Genomic DNA, 19611 nt, shown 5'->3' with positions numbered 1-19611 from the left:
GAAATTTGACATACTTATTATTTCATACTTGTAGACTCACCCCTGTTCTGCATCTTTGCTAAAGAGTTAAAGATGTCCACTCTTTTTAATGTATTCAGTGAATTAAAGGTATAGATTGATATATTAATCAGATTTGCAGATTGCACAAAGTTGGGAGAATAAATAGGACGCAAAAAGATGTTGATGGGCAAGAATATTGAAATGACTAATAAGGTGAAATTTTAAAAGAATAAAATTAAAATCTTACATTTAGAACAAAAATCAATTTCATAAGTATAAGTTAAGGGAAACATGGTTGGAAAGAAGTTTGAAAAAGATGTGTGTGTGTGTGTGTGTGTGTGTGTGTGTGTGAGTGAGATTTAATTGAATTATGTTGTGAAGCAATGGGAGGCCACCTGTGATAGTTTAGATAATCCTCCAAGTATTCAGGTGGTCTGCCCTCTTCAGATCACACTTTAATAATGTATTTAGTTCTGGGCATCATAGTTATAAAAAAAGTGATTAAAAAGTTGTAGCTCAAGAGATTGTGGAGGAGAGCTTGTAGGTTGGTTCCTGCCATATAAAGACTTAGTAAAGGAACTGGAGATTTAGCTTGGAGAGAGGAGTATTTGAGGGATGATTTTGAGAGTGGTGCTGGAAGGTTACCATAGTTGTCATAAGTGTCTATAGAAGAGATAATACTTGTTTCATTTGGCCCCAGAGGACAGAATAAGCAGCAGTCTCTCTGGGATTCCCCTTTACTCCTCCAAAGCATTCTTGAGAGGTAGAATTGTACATTGGAAAGAACTATGGATTTGGAGCTAGAGGACTTACGTTATTATTTTTTTTTTTTTAAATAACTTTTTATTGACAGAACCCATGCCAGGGTAATTTTTTACAGCATTATCCCTTGCATTCACTTCTGTTTCTATTTTTCCCCTCCCTCCACCCCCTCCCCCAGATGGCAAGCAGTCCTTTACATGTTGAATAGGTTACAGTATATCCTAGATACAATATATGTTTGCAGAACCGAACAGTTTTCTTGTTGCACAGGGAGAATTGAATTCAGAAGGTGTAAATAACCCGGGAAGAAAAACAAAAAATGCGAGCAGTTTATATTCATTTCCCAGTGTTCTTTCTTTGGGTGTAGCTGCTTCTGTCCATCTTTGATCAATTGAAACTGAATTAGCTCTCTTTATCGAAGAGATCCACTTCCATCAGAATACATCCTCAAACATTATTGTTGTTGAGGTATATAATGATCTCCTGGTTCTGCTCATTTCACTTAGCATCAGTTCATGTAAGTCTCGCCAGTCCTCTCTGTATTTATCCCGCTGGTCATTCCTTATGGAACAATAATATTCCATAACATTCATATACCACAATTTACTCAACCATTCTCCAATTGATGGACATCCTTTCATTTTCCAGCTTCTAGCCACTACAAACAGGGCTGCCACAAACATTTTGGCACATACAGGTCCCTTTCCCTTCTTTAGTATCTCTTTGGGGTATAAGCCCAGTAGAAACACTGCTGGATCAAAGGGTATGCACAGTGTGATAACTTTTTGAGCATAGTTCCAAATTGCTCTCCAGAATGGCTGGATGTGTTCACAATTCCACCCACAATGTATCCGTGTCCCTGTTTTCCCACATCCCCTCCAACATTCTGCATTATATTTCCCTGTCACTCTAGCCAATCTGACAGGTGTGTAGTGGTATCTCAGAGTTGTCTTAATTTGCATTTCTCTGATTAATAATGATTTGGAGCATCTTTTCATATGGCTATAAATAGTTTCAATTTCTTCGTCTGAGAATTGTCTGTTCATATCCTTTGTCCATTTATCAATGGGAGAATGGTTTGATTTCTTATAAATTTAGAGTCAATTCTCTATATATTTTGGAAATGAGGCCTTTATCAGAACCTTTGATTGTAAAAATGTTTTCCCAGTTTATTGTTTCCCTTCTAATTTTGTCTGCATTTGTTTTGCTTGTACAAAAACTTTTCAATTTGATATAATCAAAATTTTCTATTTTGTGGTCAATAGTGATCTCTAATTCTTCTTTGGTCATAAATTCCCCCCTCTTCCACAGGTCTGAGAGGTAAACTATCCGATGCTCTTCCAATTTATTTATAATCTCATTCTTTATGCCTAGGTCATGAACCCATTTTGACCTTATCTTCGTGTATGGTGTTAAGTGTGGGTCAATGCCTAGTTTCTGCCATACTAATTTCCAATTTTCCCAGCAATTTTTGTCAAATAATGCATTCTTATCCCAGAAACTGGGGTCTTTGGGTTTGTCAAATACTATAGTATTAAAGTTATTGGCTGTTTTGTCCTTTGAACCTAACCTATTCCATTGATCAATTAGTCTATTTCTTAGCCAATACCAGATGGTTTTAGTAATTGCTGCTTTATAATATAATTTTAGATCTGGTACAGCTAGGCCACTTTCATTTGATTTTTTTTCATTAATTCCTTTGAAATTCTTGACCTTTTCTTTTTCCATATGAACTTTGTTGTTATTTTTTCTAGTTCATCAAAGTAGTTTTTTGGGAGTCTGATTGGTATAGCGCTAAATAAATAATTAATTTAGGTAGTATTGTCATCTTTATTATATTTGCTCGCCCAATCCAAGAGCATTTAATATTTTCCCAGTTGGTTAGATCAGACTTAATTTGTGTGGAAAATGTTTTGTAGTTTTGCTCATAAAGTTTCTGATTTTCTCTTGGCAGATAGATTCCTAAATATTTTATACAATCAGTAGTTACTTTAAATGGAATTTCTTTTTGTAACTCTGTTGGGTTTTGTTAGTGATATATAAGAATGCTGATGACTTATGTGGGTTTATTTTGTATCCTGCAACTTTGCTGAAGGTGTGGATTAAAGGTGTAGCGTCTCTGGGGTTCTCTAAGTATACCATCATAGAGGACTTGTATTCTTAATAGTTCTCTGCTACTTGCTATTTGTGTGACCTGTGACAGGTCCTTGAATCCTGTGATTCTCATAGCAAAATTAGTTTTGAAAAGTATGTATGAAGCATAGTAAGGATTTTCTTTTGGGGTGTAGTTTTGACAAGATGGTCTTTCCTATCAGACTATAAAATTCTCTTATTCTACCAGGCTGGAAAAGAAGCTCAGTAATTTGTCCATGCTTACGGCAGGATAATGAGAAGCAGGGCCAGGACATAGAGTCTCTGAATGTTTGATCTAGAAGACGTCTCGGATCCTTTTTTTGATGTTTTTCAACTTCATGGTTGAGGGGGTAACAGACTCAGATGTTTTATGGGGTCTCATTGGGGCTGAGTCATTGCAGACCTTTGATGTCTCTGGTGTGATCTTCTGACCACTGTGCCTTTGTGGCTTTCAAAACACTTTTCATATCCCTGACTCTTTTTGTGTCCTCTTGGGGCAGATAGAGGGGAGGTAGCTTTTACTTCTAATTAACAGATGAGGCATCTAGCTGAAGTAGAGGAGATAACATGACTATGTCATATAACCATTTAATAGCAAAATATAAACTAGAAACCTAATCTTTCTACTCATGGGTCAATGTTCTTGTCACTAAACTTCATTACTTTGTGATCACACAGTGTTGTGAAATGGGAAACACCACTGAATTGAGATTCCTAAAATTTACAAATTTTAGTTTTCGGTCCTGGCTCTGCCTGTCAATTTGTGTAATCGTGGGTAAATTATTTCTTTTTTCTGAGCACAAATTTCCTTGCTTATAAAATGGGGATAATCATGGTTTCTCTGTGTATAAATATAGAGTATTACATAATACTCTGGGTATTATATCATGGTGAGAAAAGTACTTTGTAGTCCTTAATGCCATTAAGAAATAGGGATGGTTATGAGGGGATTCATTTCTTAAAAGACATGTCATTCTACTTGCAAAATGGATTGACCTGACCATTTATGCTGCCAGCATAGTCAGTCCTCAAAGAAATTTGTACTTTAAGAACATTTTGGGTTATTGGCTTTTCAAGTAGATTTGAAAAGCCATAACTAATGTTTTCAGTTGTGTCTGACTCTAACCTCATGGACTATTTCTGTTCATGGGGCTTTCTTGACAAACATAAAAGAATGGTTTGCCATTTCCTTTCCCAGCAGATCCTTTCATTAGGTAATCAGTGGTTAAGTAACATATTCAAGAATCAGACAGCTAGGAAGTGTCCTAGGCTAGATTTGAGCTCAGGTCTTCCTGACTGAACCCATTGTTCTATCACTAAGTCACCAGTTGCCTCAACTCATGTTATTTCCACTCAAAAATGGGTATTAAGTGAAGATTATAAGTGGCAAGCTAGATAAGATTAAGGGCCCATAAGGGATCATCATTCAAAGGGGTGGGGTGGGGATCTTACAGTTTATTATCTTATAATATACCTATTTTAATGCTGGGGGGGAAATTCCATCAGGTGTCAGAATGATGTAATTTTCAGACCTGTTAAGAAGATGCATAAAAATCAGGCCTCAGCTTTGATATTGAGTTTGGGGTTGGTGAAGACCCTTATAGTATCATACCATCCTTGGTCCAACAATAAGGATAGGAACAAGAATAACACATTTCTAAATTGCATTAAGGTTTACAAAACACTTTCCTTACTACAGTCCTATGAGCTCGGCCACCCCTTGTACCTGAAATACATTTCATTTTTATCTGACTCTTTGAAACATTCTCACCTCAGAGGCCATTTGTCTCCAGGAAACATTTGAGAATAATCCTCTTCTTTGACTAAAAGTTTTCTTTCTGAAATTTCCCTGGAATACTTGGTCAGATCTTTCTTTGACCTTATCACACACTATAATTATTTTTATGTAATCAATAATTGTTATGCCTACCATGTGCCAGGAAAGGCATCTAATTAATGCAGTGGATAAAGTCCTGAGCCTGGAGTCAGGAAGACCCATCTTCCTGAACTCAAATATGGCCTCAGATACTAACAGATCCTGGATAAGTCACTATACCCGGTTCATCTCAGTTTCCTCATATGCAAAATGAGCTAGAGAAGGAAATGGCAAACCACTCCAGCATCTCTGCCAAGAAAATCCCAAAATGGCATCATGAAAAGTCAGACAACTGAAAAGGATAAAACAGAATGGACATGTGCCAGACACTGCTAAGTGCTGGGGATGCAAAAAGAGGCAAAAGACAAGCCTTGCTCTTGAGGAATTTGCTATTTAATGAGATGATATGCAAATACAGTAAACTATATACAAAATAAATAGGAAATAACAGGAAGACATGGATTAAGAAAGGTGGGGAAGTCTCCCTGTAGGTGGGATTTAAGCTGAGATTAAAAGCCAGGAAGGTCAATATTTGGAGCAGAATTGGGAAGTTTGGGGGTGGAAGGGACAGGCAGAACGATTGGCTAAAGCTGAGAAATGTATTGTCTTGCTTATGGTACAACTGGGAAATGTCATAGGATCAAAGAACAGGTGTCAGTCATAGGATCAAAGAACAGGTGTCAGGAAGTAAGGTTTAAGAAGACTGGAAAGGGGGGCAGCTAGATGGCAGTGGATAGAATACCGGCCCTGGAGTTGGAAACACCAGAGTTCAAATGAGGCCTCCTCTAACACTAGCTGTAGACCTTGGGCAAGTCATTTAACTCCAATTGTTTCACTCCCCCTTCTCCTCCCCCTCAAAAGATTAGAAGAGTAGGAGGAGGTGAGGTTAAGAAGAGCCTTAAATGCCAAATGCCCATCTTTGTATTTGCTTTTGGAAGCAATAGGGAGCCACTGATGTTTATTGACTAGGAGGATGAGATGATTGGACCTGTTTTTTAGGAAGATCAATTTGGTGACCCAATGAAGACTGGATAGAAGTGGGGACAGACTTAAGGCAGGCAGACCCATCAGTAGCAGGCTATTTCAGTAATCCAAGTTGTGAGGATTTGAGGACCTGCACTAAAGTGGTGACAGTCTCAAAGGGCAGAAAGGAGTGAAACTGCTAGACCTGGCAACAAAAATATGAGCTTGAAGGGCTGAGAGAGGAGAATCGAGGGAGACTCCTGGTAATAAGTAGTGCTGGTACTTGCTGTCCTCAGACATAGGAAAGGGAGGAGGGAAGGGTTAGACAGACAAGATGAGTTTTGGACACAAGCTTGAGATGTCTAAAAGGCAGAGATGCAAAATAGGAGAGATTGGGACAGGAGAGGTAGAGATTAGTTATTTGTGGTAATTGAATCCATGAGAGCTGATCACCAAATGTAGTATAGAGGGAGAATAGAAGAAGGAACAGAACCCTAAGGGACATCTAGATTAAAGGACAAGATTCAGATGAGATATTCTAGGGTTCCTTCATCCTGTGGTTCTCTGAGCTTGGTCATCAAATGAAACAGTTTACATAAAAACTCAGAATATAAACTGCTTGACAGAGGGCTTAATGCTTTTATTTGTATAGAACTGGGGCATTTCATACATATGTATATGTGTGTATGTGTTTCTGTTTTACTGATTACAGATGAAGGTGATGAAAAGGGTGCAAAAGCTGTGACTTGGCACAGGCCACAAAACAAGGATAGCTCAAACAAAGCACATTCATGTACTTCATCTTCAGAGACCCTTGGGTTGACAAGAGGGATGATTTTAAATTGATACAGTACAATGGTAAAAGTATAGAACTTGGAGTGGGTTTGAATTCCGGTTCTGATGTTTACTACTCATGTGACCTTGGTAATGGCTCATCCTCTCTGAGCTTCAGCTTTCTTTACTATAAAATGAAGGGGTTGGACTTAGTTTAACATCTCATTCATCTCCAAACCCTATGATCCTATTCTTTTATTGACCCCATTTTGCTTTCTTCTTGAGTAGAGCAGAGTTTCTTTGAGTTTTAAGTATGGATCCACAGTAATTCAAAGAAAATTTATTCAGGCTACACAGGGATCATGAATGCACATTGCTACAAGGAAATGATGTTCTGTATAATACATTATACAGCATCTGCCTAAGGTCATTTTGTAGAGGAATCCTCATCAACTATTGGACAGGATTGCCATGGCAACCATGAATTTTACCTGTTATTCCAGGATTGGCTGCTCTTTGTTAGTGAGGTGGGGGGGGGGGGAAGGCAGGCATGGATTTTTAAGAGGTTCCCTGGTTCACAAAAGTATTTCATGTTAAAGTTTCTTTGGGCTTTTTTATGAAGGAAATCTTGGAAGTTTAAAAGAATAGTATTTGCTAGATTCATAATTTTATCTGATAAACACCCATTTTTAACCTATTAAGCTTTTCTTCATAAGCATTGCCCTTAGGAACTTTAATTTGAACCTGAGGATAGAATGATTTGAACCTAGTCTCTCTACTTCTCTACCCTCTGGACAAGGATAAGTAAAATGAATGCCTTATGTAATTAGAAAAAGTAGGAGTTGATCTTGAAGGTGTTTAATCAGAACACCTGGCTGTTTGCTTTTTGAGATATTGGAGTGTAGAGACAACTGCATTAAAATTCTGACCCTGTCATAGCCACATAACCCTTGAAAAATTCTTTAACCTCACTCACTGGTCTTTACATTAATATGTAAAATGTTGATCCTTCTCTGACCAAGCTCACAATTTCACAGGATGAAGGCACCTTAGATAATCTAGTCTGTGCCTCTTACTAGTAACAACAGCAGGAAGAAGGAAGGGACTTTATAAAACTGAATGAGGGCTATCGTTACTCGTATTTTGGGGGATGGATTCCTTTTCAGGTAGGTCCTTTCTGAGGTCCTTTCATCAGTGGTCTTTCCTGGTCCACAAAGTCATTTCAAGCTGTGGTAGACCTGACCCATCTGTGCAACGTTGTCCACCAGGGGGCAGCATAAGCACAGCAACCAGCATCAGCTTGGCAGGGGATTATGGATCTGGGGGCCTCCGGCTTTGTGTATCAATCACTACCCTGGGATCACTGTGATAGCAACAGCCTTTCCTCTCTCCCTGTCTCCCACGTTCCCCTTGCATCCTGCCATTGCTGTGTGGATGGGTTCCCCTTTGCCCTTCTGGCTCAGGCGTTGTTGATGCTCTTGGCTGGGGCCAAAGCTTTCTGAATGCAAACAGCTGTGTTTATTTCTCAAGGGCAGCAGAGAAAACAAGGCGCTTTTTGCCTCATCGCTCCCAAGTCAAAAAATAACCAACAGTTGCTCTTCTCTCAGTGGAAAACTTGGATTATTTTGTGTTTAGTCCTGATTCTCTAGGGATCAGGACTACCCCTCTGAGCCTGTGGGGGGAGGAAAAGGGAGAGAAAGAAAGAAAGAATCCTATTCTAAATTCTGAATTGGAATTTTTGTAAATGGATCGAATAATATTACAAAATATCACAGACAATGGTGGTGGTGCGGAAGTAATGGAAAGAGCCTGAGCCGAAAGTCAAGAGAACTGGGTTCAAGTTGGGAATCTACCATTTACTTGCTGTATAACCTTGGACAAACTATTGGTTTTCTTATCTCCTCCAGTCTAACCTAAAGCCTCATGCATTTGTGCATAGTTGTTGAGTAAATATAAAATGAGGGAGCCAGATGATTGAAAAGGACTCTGTCCCTTTTGGCCGTGGTCATTACTTTATGAAATGAAGTTCAGACTACATGGAATCTAGTGGAGAAGATGCTGCATTTGAAATTGGAAGACCTGGGTTCTAATCTCAGTTCTGAAGACATTTTAGTTGTGTGATCTTGGCCAATCATTTTATGAGCCATGTAAAATGGAAATAATATTCATCTTACCTACTTTACAGATCTATTGTAATCTTAAAACACTCCAGATATGAGTTATTATTGGATCTTCTCTAAAGTCCTTTGTATTTCTAACATTCTATGCCTATTTAAAAACTGAAGGAGAAAGATTTACAGTCTTTGACAAATCAAAATCTATTATGATGACATTGTCTGCCCAGCTCTCTCCAGGAATCATTAGTATGGAGATATCCAAGGTAGAATTACTGAACTGCGAATGTTAGAGCTGGAAAGGACCTTTAGAGGTCATTAATTCTAATTCTCTCATTTTCCAGCTGAGGAAACAGGTCCCAGGTGGAGAAAGGTCACGATCGGGGTCATGGAGTAAGTTAATGGCAGAAATGAGATAAGAACTCAATAGTCTCTAGCTCCCAAAGAGAGCTCTTAACTGTTCCACCATGACCTTAATATAAATGAGGTTAAGAGACCCAATAAACATTCGGTGTCACTTGTTTTACCTGTGGGGGCTTGTGTTGTGGTGGGGGAGTGCTATGAGATCCCTATTCTGCCATCCCACCAGGAACATAGTGGGATGTGGGAAGCAGTGACCTAAGAGTGCAGGTGCCAGTGCAGGGAGACTGCAAAGCAGGGCAGATGTTCCTGGCTGTGAAAACAATTAGAACCATATCAATATGGATTCAGAGCTGGTTTGGCAGGTGGCCCATGTACCCAAAGAACAATTTCTCCTGGCTCAGGTTACTAACTGCCTCCATTTCGAGTGAAGCCACTTTGAAGTTTCATCTTTTTCTATTAATTATCCTTCGTACTTTACAACCAGCCTGCTTTTTTCTTTGCCACAATAAGGATTTAAGCCAGAATGTTTGAACAGAATATTGTTTTTTCCATGTTAACTGTTCCTCCCAGTTGCTGGCAAAGAGCTAAGGCTTAGCTCTGGCTTAGGACAAGTTGTAAGTAAACATGGACTTATTCCCAGCACAGACACTCCCATCTCAGCCTTACCCTCACCCTGTATTTGGATATGCAGTACAGTTTCTAAGCTTAGTATCATACCATTTTAGAAGTGGAAAGAATCCTTGATTCAATTTAATTCAGCTCATAGTTGTGGCCACGATTAGACTATAAGCCGTTCAAAATCATGTCATTGGAAAACTTTGCACCTTCCCCAGCACTTAGCATAATGCTTTGTATACAATAGGCACTTAATAAATAAATGTTAAAGGAGTGAATGTTTATTGTGTTCTAGGCTTAAAAAATCTTCTAGCCCTGCTCTCAAACACAAAAGAGGAAGCTAAGGTTCAGAGAGAGATAGGAACTAACTCATAGTTGAAAAGCCGGTGCTAGAAGCTACGTTTCTGAACTCCCAGTAGCAGCTTTTCTCCATTATATTCTTGTCTTCCACTGGTGAGTTTGTACCAGAACTTTGCTGATTTCACTTAACTCTATGTGGGTGAATCTAAAATTTATACAATCAGCCCTGACCTACTTTCCTGAACTTGAGACCTGCTTCTTGAATGGTTTATAGGATATTTACCAGGATGTATCCCTAATATTTCAAGCTCAACATGTTAAAATCTGAGCTTTCCCTCTAAATTTGCTCTTTAGGATTTTACTGTTTGGTCTTTGGAAAAACATTCAAGCTGCAATCTCTATTTAAACCTTAGCACTCTCTGTAACTTTCCCTTTTCCCAGGCCATGTTTCAGCTTCACATCAACATAGTTACCCAGGTCATCTCACCTGCCACTGTCCTGTTCCCCCTCATCTGGGCTAGCACTTTACCCACTGAACTCCAGCAATGGAACTTTCAGAATAGACGCCCTCAATCCTCATGTTAATTCACTCATTTTTGGAGCTACCACACTTGGTTCCTACTCAGTTGATTGATGACTGTGTGCAAATCCATCTAGCTCAATATATTGACTGATCATTTTAGACATCCAACCATACTTCAATTTCCCATCCTATTCCATCTTCCAACCAGGCTACCTCAACGTCTGCCATTATTTTCACCACCTGAGAATAAAACCTTCCTGATCACCATTCTCCTTTATGTTGTCTTCCTTTATTGGAATGTAAGCTTCTAGGTGGTAAGGCGTAAGAGTGTGTGTGTGTGTTCCTGCTTCTAGTTCTCTCCTTCCAACCATCCTTCACACGTTGCCAGTTTAATGTTCTTATCCACAAATCTAGTCATGTCATCTCAAACATCCATCGTAGTTTCCTGAGTGCCTGAGTCAACTTCAGATTCCTTGTTCTGGCATTCATTTCTGACTATAAGCTGATGCCAACTATTTTTCCAATTTTATTTCATATTGCTCCCATATGTACCAGATAAACTGGACTACTGAATTACTCTCTATCTCTGAATATCACCATTCCCTCCCCCTGATCTCCGCATTTCCTTCTTTCTATGCTTTGGCTCATACTTTCCCCTCTACCTAGAATATCTTTCCTTCTTTTTGTTGAATTCCTGCCCATCTTTTAAAATGAAATTCAGATGCACGTCGTTCAGGAAGCTTTAGTCAATATTTCAAAAAAGTAATGACTTTTCTCACTTTCAATCACATAAAACATTTTGCTTTGTACCTCTCTGATGATGTTATTCTGCATAATTTGTTATTTGCTATAGTAATCTGTGAATGTGTCATATCCTCCTACGAAATTGTAAGCTCTGTGAGAGCAGAGATCATGTCTCATCCATTTTGGTATCTGCCTTAGCTGAACTGAACAAATTGCTCTGCACACACTAGGTGCTTTATACTTATGGAATTCAATCCTATATCCTTATTTAGGCAGCTAAGTTGCATCATGGATAGAGAGCTGGATCTGGACTCTCTTATTGTGTTTTATTAGTTGTGTGACCCTGAGTATATCACTTAATTTCTATTTTCCTCAGTTTCCTCATCTGTAAAATAAAAATAATAGCACCTACCTACCAAGGATGTTGTGAAGATCAAATGAGATAATATTTGTAAGGCATTTTGAAACCTTAAGGCACTAAAGTGCTAGTTTTTAATACTCTCCCAATTGAGTTATCTGGAATCTAGAAACAAACGTCTAGTTCTCAAGTGGGAGAATTTAGATAATTTATGGAACTTGATATAGCCATGTGAATTCAAGACTTTTGCTTAACCTCTTCAAGCATGTTTTTTTTATTAATAGGAGGTTGCACTGGATAGTTTTTAAGACCATCTTTGATTCTCTCTGGGGGAGGGTAAAGTATTACATCGTCTACACCTATTTTCAATCCATTCTTTCATTCTCTCTCTCCCTTCTATGAATACAGAGTAGTAGTTCACATTCTGGTGCACAGGGAAAAACTGAGGCATAAGGGAAACAGATTTTCTGGGACAATAGATCAGAACCTCAGGACAGCAGTACTGTCCCTTGGAAGAATTTTATGGCTATTTTTGTAGTAATGGAGAGTTACAACCACTGCCTCGTTGGGAGTCAGGTAGGGGTGTGTGGGTTTGCGGGCAGTGTGGGAAGGTGGTTGTGGCCGAGTGCTGGCAGGGACAGAGTTGGGCAAGGGCATTGAGTGGGGAGGGAGGAAGGATGCGAGCTGACACAGGCCCTACCTACTCTGTTCTTCCAAGTCCGGATCATCGCCTTTTTAGAATGCTTTCCTCTCCTTCCCCTCCCGCTTCATTAAAAGAGGTGGTGGGGGGAGAGTGAGTCGGAGAGAGCGAGGAGCAGTGAGTAGGTGAGGTGTTAAGGAGACAGCTTGATTGGGTGGGCAGTGCAGATGACAGGCGGGTTTGGAGGGAGAGGGAAGTGGGTGGTGTATGCTCTGCCTTGCACCAGTGGGGGCTGTTTGCAGGCATGGCCCAGGCTTTGTCCCCGAGAGATGTCTCCCCAATAAAAGGGAGGGGGGTGGAGAGAAGGAACGGATCCTTGAAAAGAGGGTGGGAGAGTATCTGAAAGGGGCAAGGGAGGGAGGGACTTTAAAGGTGAACGACCTTTTAGCACTTCAGAACCACCATTCCCCTATCACATGAACATGTTTAAAAGTTTTTTGGGGGAGAGAAAGGGATTTTATATCATAAAGAAGATATGATTACAATACACATATAAATTGGGGAAGAGATTCTATAGGAAATAATGGCTACCTAAGTATAAATGTTCTTTATATAGTTGCAAGAAGGATCTCTCATGTGGGTGCCTTCCTTAGATACCCTTCTAATTATGAATCAGTCAATCAATAATTTAAGATTCTGTAATTTCATCAGGATGGTCATTCTGTCCACTCGTATGAATTGTATTGCCTCACTAACTTTATAGCTGTTTGAGAGTTTCAAAGGCTAAAAAATTCATCTTCCCAAAGCCAACCTGGTAGTGATTCTCTCTGAAATTAGGGTGACCCTTAGCTAGCAGATAATAATAATAATCATAATTCTTTTAATCAATATTTTTAATGAATCAATTCATAGTTTTGAATGTTTATTAAGTGTCCACTAACATATAGAGGGTTTGTAATCTCTGTCAGAGGAGGGAATTGGAATCATGGAAGTTTAGAGCCAAAGGGATCTCGGAAGGCATCTTATCAAGGGCCTCCTTATCTCACCTTATCTCAGTAAGAATCCCCAACAAAGGATCCCTGACTTGGACTGACCTCTGGTCATATGCAATCCATTGCTTCTCAAGGCTCACCATTCCAATTTCAGAGAGCTGTAATTGTGAGGGAGGTTTTTCTTCTCTCTCTCTCTCTCTCTCTCTCTCTCTCTCTCTTTTTAAGTTGAGCATCTGATTACTCACATGGCTGAAATCACAGATCCTGGTAGTATTAATATGATTACTGAGATAAGAAATCCAGCCTCAGTTCTGTTACAAATTAACTGTGTAATTGTAGTCAGGTCACTTAATCTTCCTAGGTCTTGGTTTTCTTATCTGTGCTATGAAAGTAACATCTAATATAATAAGACTATATAACATATTCTGCCTGCCTGTCATTTAAGGTTACCAGTCAGATGAACGAATCACAGTTATGGAAGTAAAATGTTGTGTATAGGTAAGACAGAGTGTGATTTGGTAGGAAGAACCCTGGATCTGGAATCAGAAAACCTAGATTAGAATCCTATCTTTGCTACTGACTTTGGGCAAGTTATTTCACTTCTCTGGACCTCAGTATCTTCAGTTGTAAAAGGAGTGGGTTGTTTTAGGATATTTTGAAAAGAGGGATGTATGTGTGTGTGTGTGTGTGGGGTCCTGATGTTGAGTTTGGAGAAGAGAAGATTCAGAGGGATAGGATATCTGTATTCAAGCATTTGAAGGACTGTCATTTAGGAGATGGTGGGTTCCTCTTCCTCCTTGGAGCTCTTCAAGCAGAAGTTAGAAGAGTATTTGTCAGATATGTTAAGAGTATGAATTCCTTTTTGGTATGGATTGGACAAGATAGTCATCGAAGTCCCTTTTACCTCTCAGATTCTGTAATTTTGTGATTAAATCTCTAAGGTCCAACTTGAAATCTTATAATGCTCTATAAAGGAATAAATTAATATAAAAAATCCCCGTTTTCATCCATGTGAATATTTTTTCCCCAATGATGCAGATTGCAATTCCCTTATGTTCCAACTGGACAGTGGCTATAAACAAAGAATCAAGTCTTGAAATTGGAAGAACAGTGAGAAGACTATTAGAAATTTAGCTGCAGACTATGAATAAGACAGCATTTATTAAGCACTTAATATGTTTCAAAATTGTGCTAAGTGTTGGGAATATAATTAGAAAAGTGAGGTAGATTCTTTTTTCTTTCTTTCTTTCTTCTTCTTCTTTTTTCTTTCTTTTTTGCTGTTGGGGTTAAGTGACTTGCCCAGGGTCTCACAGCCAGGACGTGTTAAGTGTCTAAGGTCAAATTTGAACTCAGGTCTTCCTGACTTCAGGGCTGGTGCTCTATCCACTGCACCAACTAGCTGCTCCTTGGTTCTTTCAATCTCATATTCTATTTGGGGGAGATCATATTTGAAGGAGGGTTCATATTTGTGTTTGTTTCATGGCCATGGAAAAGCCAATTAGTAATTAGGCAGGAAAAGAATCAAGGTAGGTAGATGATAAGGCCTAAAGAACCTTGGTGAACAATGGCAGAGAAGATAGCCTTCTACCATTACCATGAAGAAAAAGATGCTTGTCATTGGCAAAATAGAACAAAGACTAAAGTATTGAAGACTGGAACAAGTAATGACTGATGAAGTTTACTTTTTCATTCAAGGCTATACTAAAACATTCTCAGAAGTCCTGGTGAGGCTGGGCATTTTCATCAGACCATAAATCATCCACTCAAAAAATGTTTGGGAGATTTTTCATTTCCACTGGGCCTGAAGACCTTGACCCATTTAGGAAATGACAGATTCTTACAGTTTAATGATATAATGAGAAGCTTAATTGTTCCAGAATTACAGGAGTTCCCAGATGGAAATGATACCATATCCTACATTGTGAAAAGTTAGGAAATTTGTCCAAGAGCTCAAAATAAACATTCTTTAATGGTCTGGGATTTCACCTGATTTAAACCCCATTGAAAACTGTGGGCTATAAATAAGAATAGACTTTGAAAAACGGATTGTTCATCTAAGATTTATTTAATATCAATGTAACAAAACTTTTGTTTCATGATGAAGAATTAAAGAATATATGTCAAATATTATGAACTCAGTGCTAAATAATGTAAAGTGATAATAACAAAAAGATATAGTATATGTATATTTTTAAAATTGTAAAAATGTATAAGGCTTATTATATTGTTAATAAATTTAGTTATTTCACTTTTCTCTTGTAATTTCAATACCACTGTAACTTTATGGTGGTTAGGGGTTTCTCATCCTGCTTGATAGAGAGGCTGGGTAAAGTGTGTAATGGTAAGAAATGGAGCTTGAGCCAGTCTGGGGAGGAAGAAAGGGGTAGATCAGACAGAAATCATAGTTCAATCTATTCTAGAATACAATTATGATTGGAGGATTGGCCTGCATAAAATTAGAGCCAGTAAAAATTAAAAAGGAATCATGGAATACTAGAATGTTAGAGACTTTTGTGGGGCAGTTAAGTAGCAGAGAGGATAGAGTGCTAGATCTGAATTCAAATCCATCAAATCATTTACCCCTGTTTGCCTTAGTTTCCTCATCTGTAAAATGAGCTAGAGCAGTAAAGGCAAATCGCTCCAATATCTCTGCCAAGAAAACCCCATACAGGTACATGAAGAGTGGGCTACAACTAAAACAACAGAACCACAGAGACTTGCAGACTTGCGGGAATGGAGGCCCAGAGAAATGTGGTGGCCCATGGTTCAGAAAGAGGGACTAGTCCTTAGGAAGCCAGATTCTTAGGTCAAGGCTCTTTCCCCTAAAGAAAGGGCATTTTTGCTTTACAAGTGGCGAAAACTCAGGGCTGAACTTCCTTGGGGGGCCTGGCGAATCTGGGACAAAATTGGTACTTGAGGCTAGATTGAGTCTTCATCTCTGGAGAGAACCACCCCTCTGTCCAGGACACACATAGGGGATGTGGCCCCTGGCCGGGGTCCTGCCCTTTTTGGTTGGTGGTCAGACCTGCCGGCTCTGTAAGGATCACTCTGGCACTCTCTCTCATCAGTATTTGTTGTCAGCTGCAGTTTCTGTTTTGTGGGTTTCCACGATAGGGATGGCTGGCCTCCGGGAAGGAGCTTCCGAGGACAAGAGCCAGAAGGGCCCAGTATGGGACTAGAACTGCATTTTTTCCGAGGCAGAGGGCCTGAGTCTGCCCTCTCCTTTTTGGAGACCTCTTGGCTCCTCTCTTGCTTTGGACCGTGGGCTGTGAGTGTGATCTGCCTGGCTATAGCCCAAACACATCATTAAGGGGAAGATTAGTCTGTGGGCAGATATTTAGCTCAGCAGCTGAGGGCTGAGGGGAGCTCCCTGCCTGGACACAGTCCTATTTGTTCAGTGCCGGCTGAGTGGCTCCTGGGCTGTGCCATGTAGAAGGCTGCTTGTATTTAACCCTCCCTGTGGAGGTTTCATGGTTGGAAGATGCCTGAATGGATTTGGTATTAGACTGTTTTTCAGTGTCATCTTGTATTGGAGGAGGCAGGAGGAAGGAGGGAAGAAAGAAGGGAAGGAATAGGGCAGGGAGGAAGTTAAAAGACAAAGAGGGCTTGGAGTGAAGGAAAGGAGGGAAGAAGGAGAAAATGGAGGGAAGGAGAGTGGGGAGGGAAGGAAGTAAAGGAAAAGGAAAAGGAGATGAGAAAAAGGAAGAAGAGAGGGAAGGAGGGAAAGTGAGGGGGAGAGACAAACAGAGATAGAGGTAGAGGAGAGAAATGAGAGAAGAGGAAATGGAGAAAGTGAAGGAAGATGGGAGAAAAGGGGAAAAAGGTGTTAAGACGGGGATAACAGAGAGGAGGAAGAAGAAGGAATTGAGAGAGGAGGATACTTCTTTCCATTGAAGTTGTTGGTTTGGTCAATGTTGCTGCACAAGGCAGCGAGGGGCAGCAGTTATGGCCTGCCTGGGAAAAGATGAATTGCTCAGGCCTATGAAGGCTCTTGGTTACTCATTCCTAGTTTTATTTTATTGGGTTTTATGAGAACAGGCTTAAAGAAAGAAGATGGACAGGAAGAATCAAACCTGAGCAGCAGATCTAAGTAATAGTTCCATCATTGCACTTTTCTTGGACTTTCTTCCCTGACTCCTCTCTTTCCCTTATTTCCCTTTATTTCATCCACCAAATAGAGTTGGACTATAATGCTACCTGGATTCTTTTTGTGTGTTTTTCAGCACTGGAGAAAATAGCTTCCTGTGTGTTCCTAGAATGTCCCAGTGGGTCTTAATAAGGGCTGATGGTTCTTCGACTGGCATCTTTTCCATGAGGGGGGTATCAGAGAGTACAGCACATAGTCATGGGGAATGAAACCCCAAGGCTGAGAATGGGGCCATCTGAAGGTTTTAGCTGCTTGCCTGCCTCCCATGTAGCCCCTATAGGCCTCTTTGGAAAGCAGGAGTGATTAGTTTGTCCACCTCTGCTGGGACCAGAAGTCGATTTATCCTTCAAGATCTAGCCAAGGTCTCTTCAGGTAATACCAGGGTGAAACAGTGGGAGGCGTCCTGGGGACAAATGGGAACTATCTGAGTTCTAGGTTTCCAGGAGCATCTCTATTATCCTGCCCTCTTTAGATGAGGGGTCAAATAATAACTCCATTCAATACACATTTATTAAATGCCTACTGTGTGCAGAGCTGTAGTTTAAATAAGACATGGATAATAATAGCTCACATTTCCATAGCTCTTTCAAGTTCCTTGATCTTTCCTCACAACAACTCTGTGAAAGTAGGGACCAGATTATCATCCAGATTTTACAGATGGGGAAGCTGAGGCTTGTAGAGGGGAAGTGACTTGTTTATAGTCACACAGCTTGTATTTGGTAGAGCTGGGACTGGATCCAGAGCACAAAAGTTCATAGAAATGGTTCTTTTTACTCTAATCAGGTGTTGAAGTGGAAAGTAGTAAGTGCGTTGTGATAACTGACTGGGTTTTCATGAAAAATTTTTTTGAGGGACACCTTTGTAGCCACCGTGAGGAAGGGAGGTCAAACGGTCTGTGTAGTGGGAAAGCAGCAGCTAGTGTCTGTTACCCTAATGAGGGCACCTGCCTTTCTCTTCCTTGAGGCTTCTAGTGGCCAGCCTATAAAGAGAGAGCTAGCTATGGTCTCTGGATCAAAGCATTCATGATGTTGCCAGGAGGGAAAACAAGAGAGCCAGAGCATTGTAGTGTTTCATAGCTCTGGGGAGTCTGGTTACCTGGGAAGCTTTCCACCTATGTATTTGTTTGCACCTCTGTGTGTGTGTGTGTGTGTGTGTATGTGTGTATGTGTGTCTGTCCCTGAGGAGAACTTGTACAGAGAGGTCTGTACTACAAACTGCTGGGTTCTTAAGCTATAACATATGCCAAAAGTCGTGGGGACTTATGCTGCCGCAGGACAAGGTTTTTCATTGCTGCATCTTTGACAGCACTAGTTCCTTAAGTGTGACCTTCTCATAGTCCAGGCCTGACTCAGGCTGATCTGCTGGCTTGGGATTAAAATAAAATGAGACATTTATAGCCAATCTATAAAAAGAGATAATAAATTATATAGCATTGCTTCAACCTACTTGTTTGAGCAGCTGAGTTTTGGCCATCCTTTTGTGATATTGCTTTTGTACTTAGATCACCAGGAAGCCATGACAATGGTTGAAACTTATTCCCCTGGCTTAAGTTTTAAGAACGGTTAAATATGGGGCAGCTAGGTGGTACAGTGGGTAGAGCACCAGCCCTGAAGTCAGGAGGACCTGAGTTCAAATCTGGCCTCAGACACTTAACACTTTCTAGCTGTGTGACCTTGGGCAAGTCACTTAACTCCAATTGCCTCACCAGCCAAAAAAAAAAAAAAAGATTGAATATGGTATATGAATGTTATAGAATATTATTGTTCTATAAAAAATAACGAACAAGCTGATTTTAGAAAGGAAGGCCTGGAAAGATTTACACAAACATGCTGAGCAAACCAAGTAGAACAAGGAATATGTTGTATATAATAATAGCAAGAATGCGCAATGTATAACTATGAAAGACATGATTTTTCTCAGTGGTTAGGTGATCCAAAACAATCCCGATAGATTTTGGACAGAAAATGTTATCTGCATCCAGAAAAAGAACTAAGACGACTTGAATGTAAACCAACACATGCTATAGTCACTTATTTTTTCTGTTTTTTTTTTTAATTTCTTTCATGGTTTTTCCCTTTTTGCTCTGATTTTTCTCTCCCAATATGATTTATAAAGCAATGTGTGTAAGAAATAAAGTTAAACACAAATAAATAAATAATACTTTAAAAAGTGATTACATAAAAACTAGACTTAGTCTGGATCTTACAACTCTATGAAGCAGGTATCTTCCATCCTACAGTTCACCAAATCACTTTCTTTAAAGGAAGATGATCTCCCTTCTCTCTCACTTCTTCCTTCCTCTATCCT

The sequence above is a fragment of the Antechinus flavipes genome, chromosome 2 (genome assembly GCF_016432865.1).
Source record: "Antechinus flavipes isolate AdamAnt ecotype Samford, QLD, Australia chromosome 2, AdamAnt_v2, whole genome shotgun sequence".
Classification (NCBI taxonomy): Eukaryota; Metazoa; Chordata; class Mammalia; order Dasyuromorphia; family Dasyuridae; genus Antechinus; species Antechinus flavipes.
The sequence above is the reverse complement of the archived record's forward strand: the minus strand, read 5'-3'. Positions refer to the sequence as shown.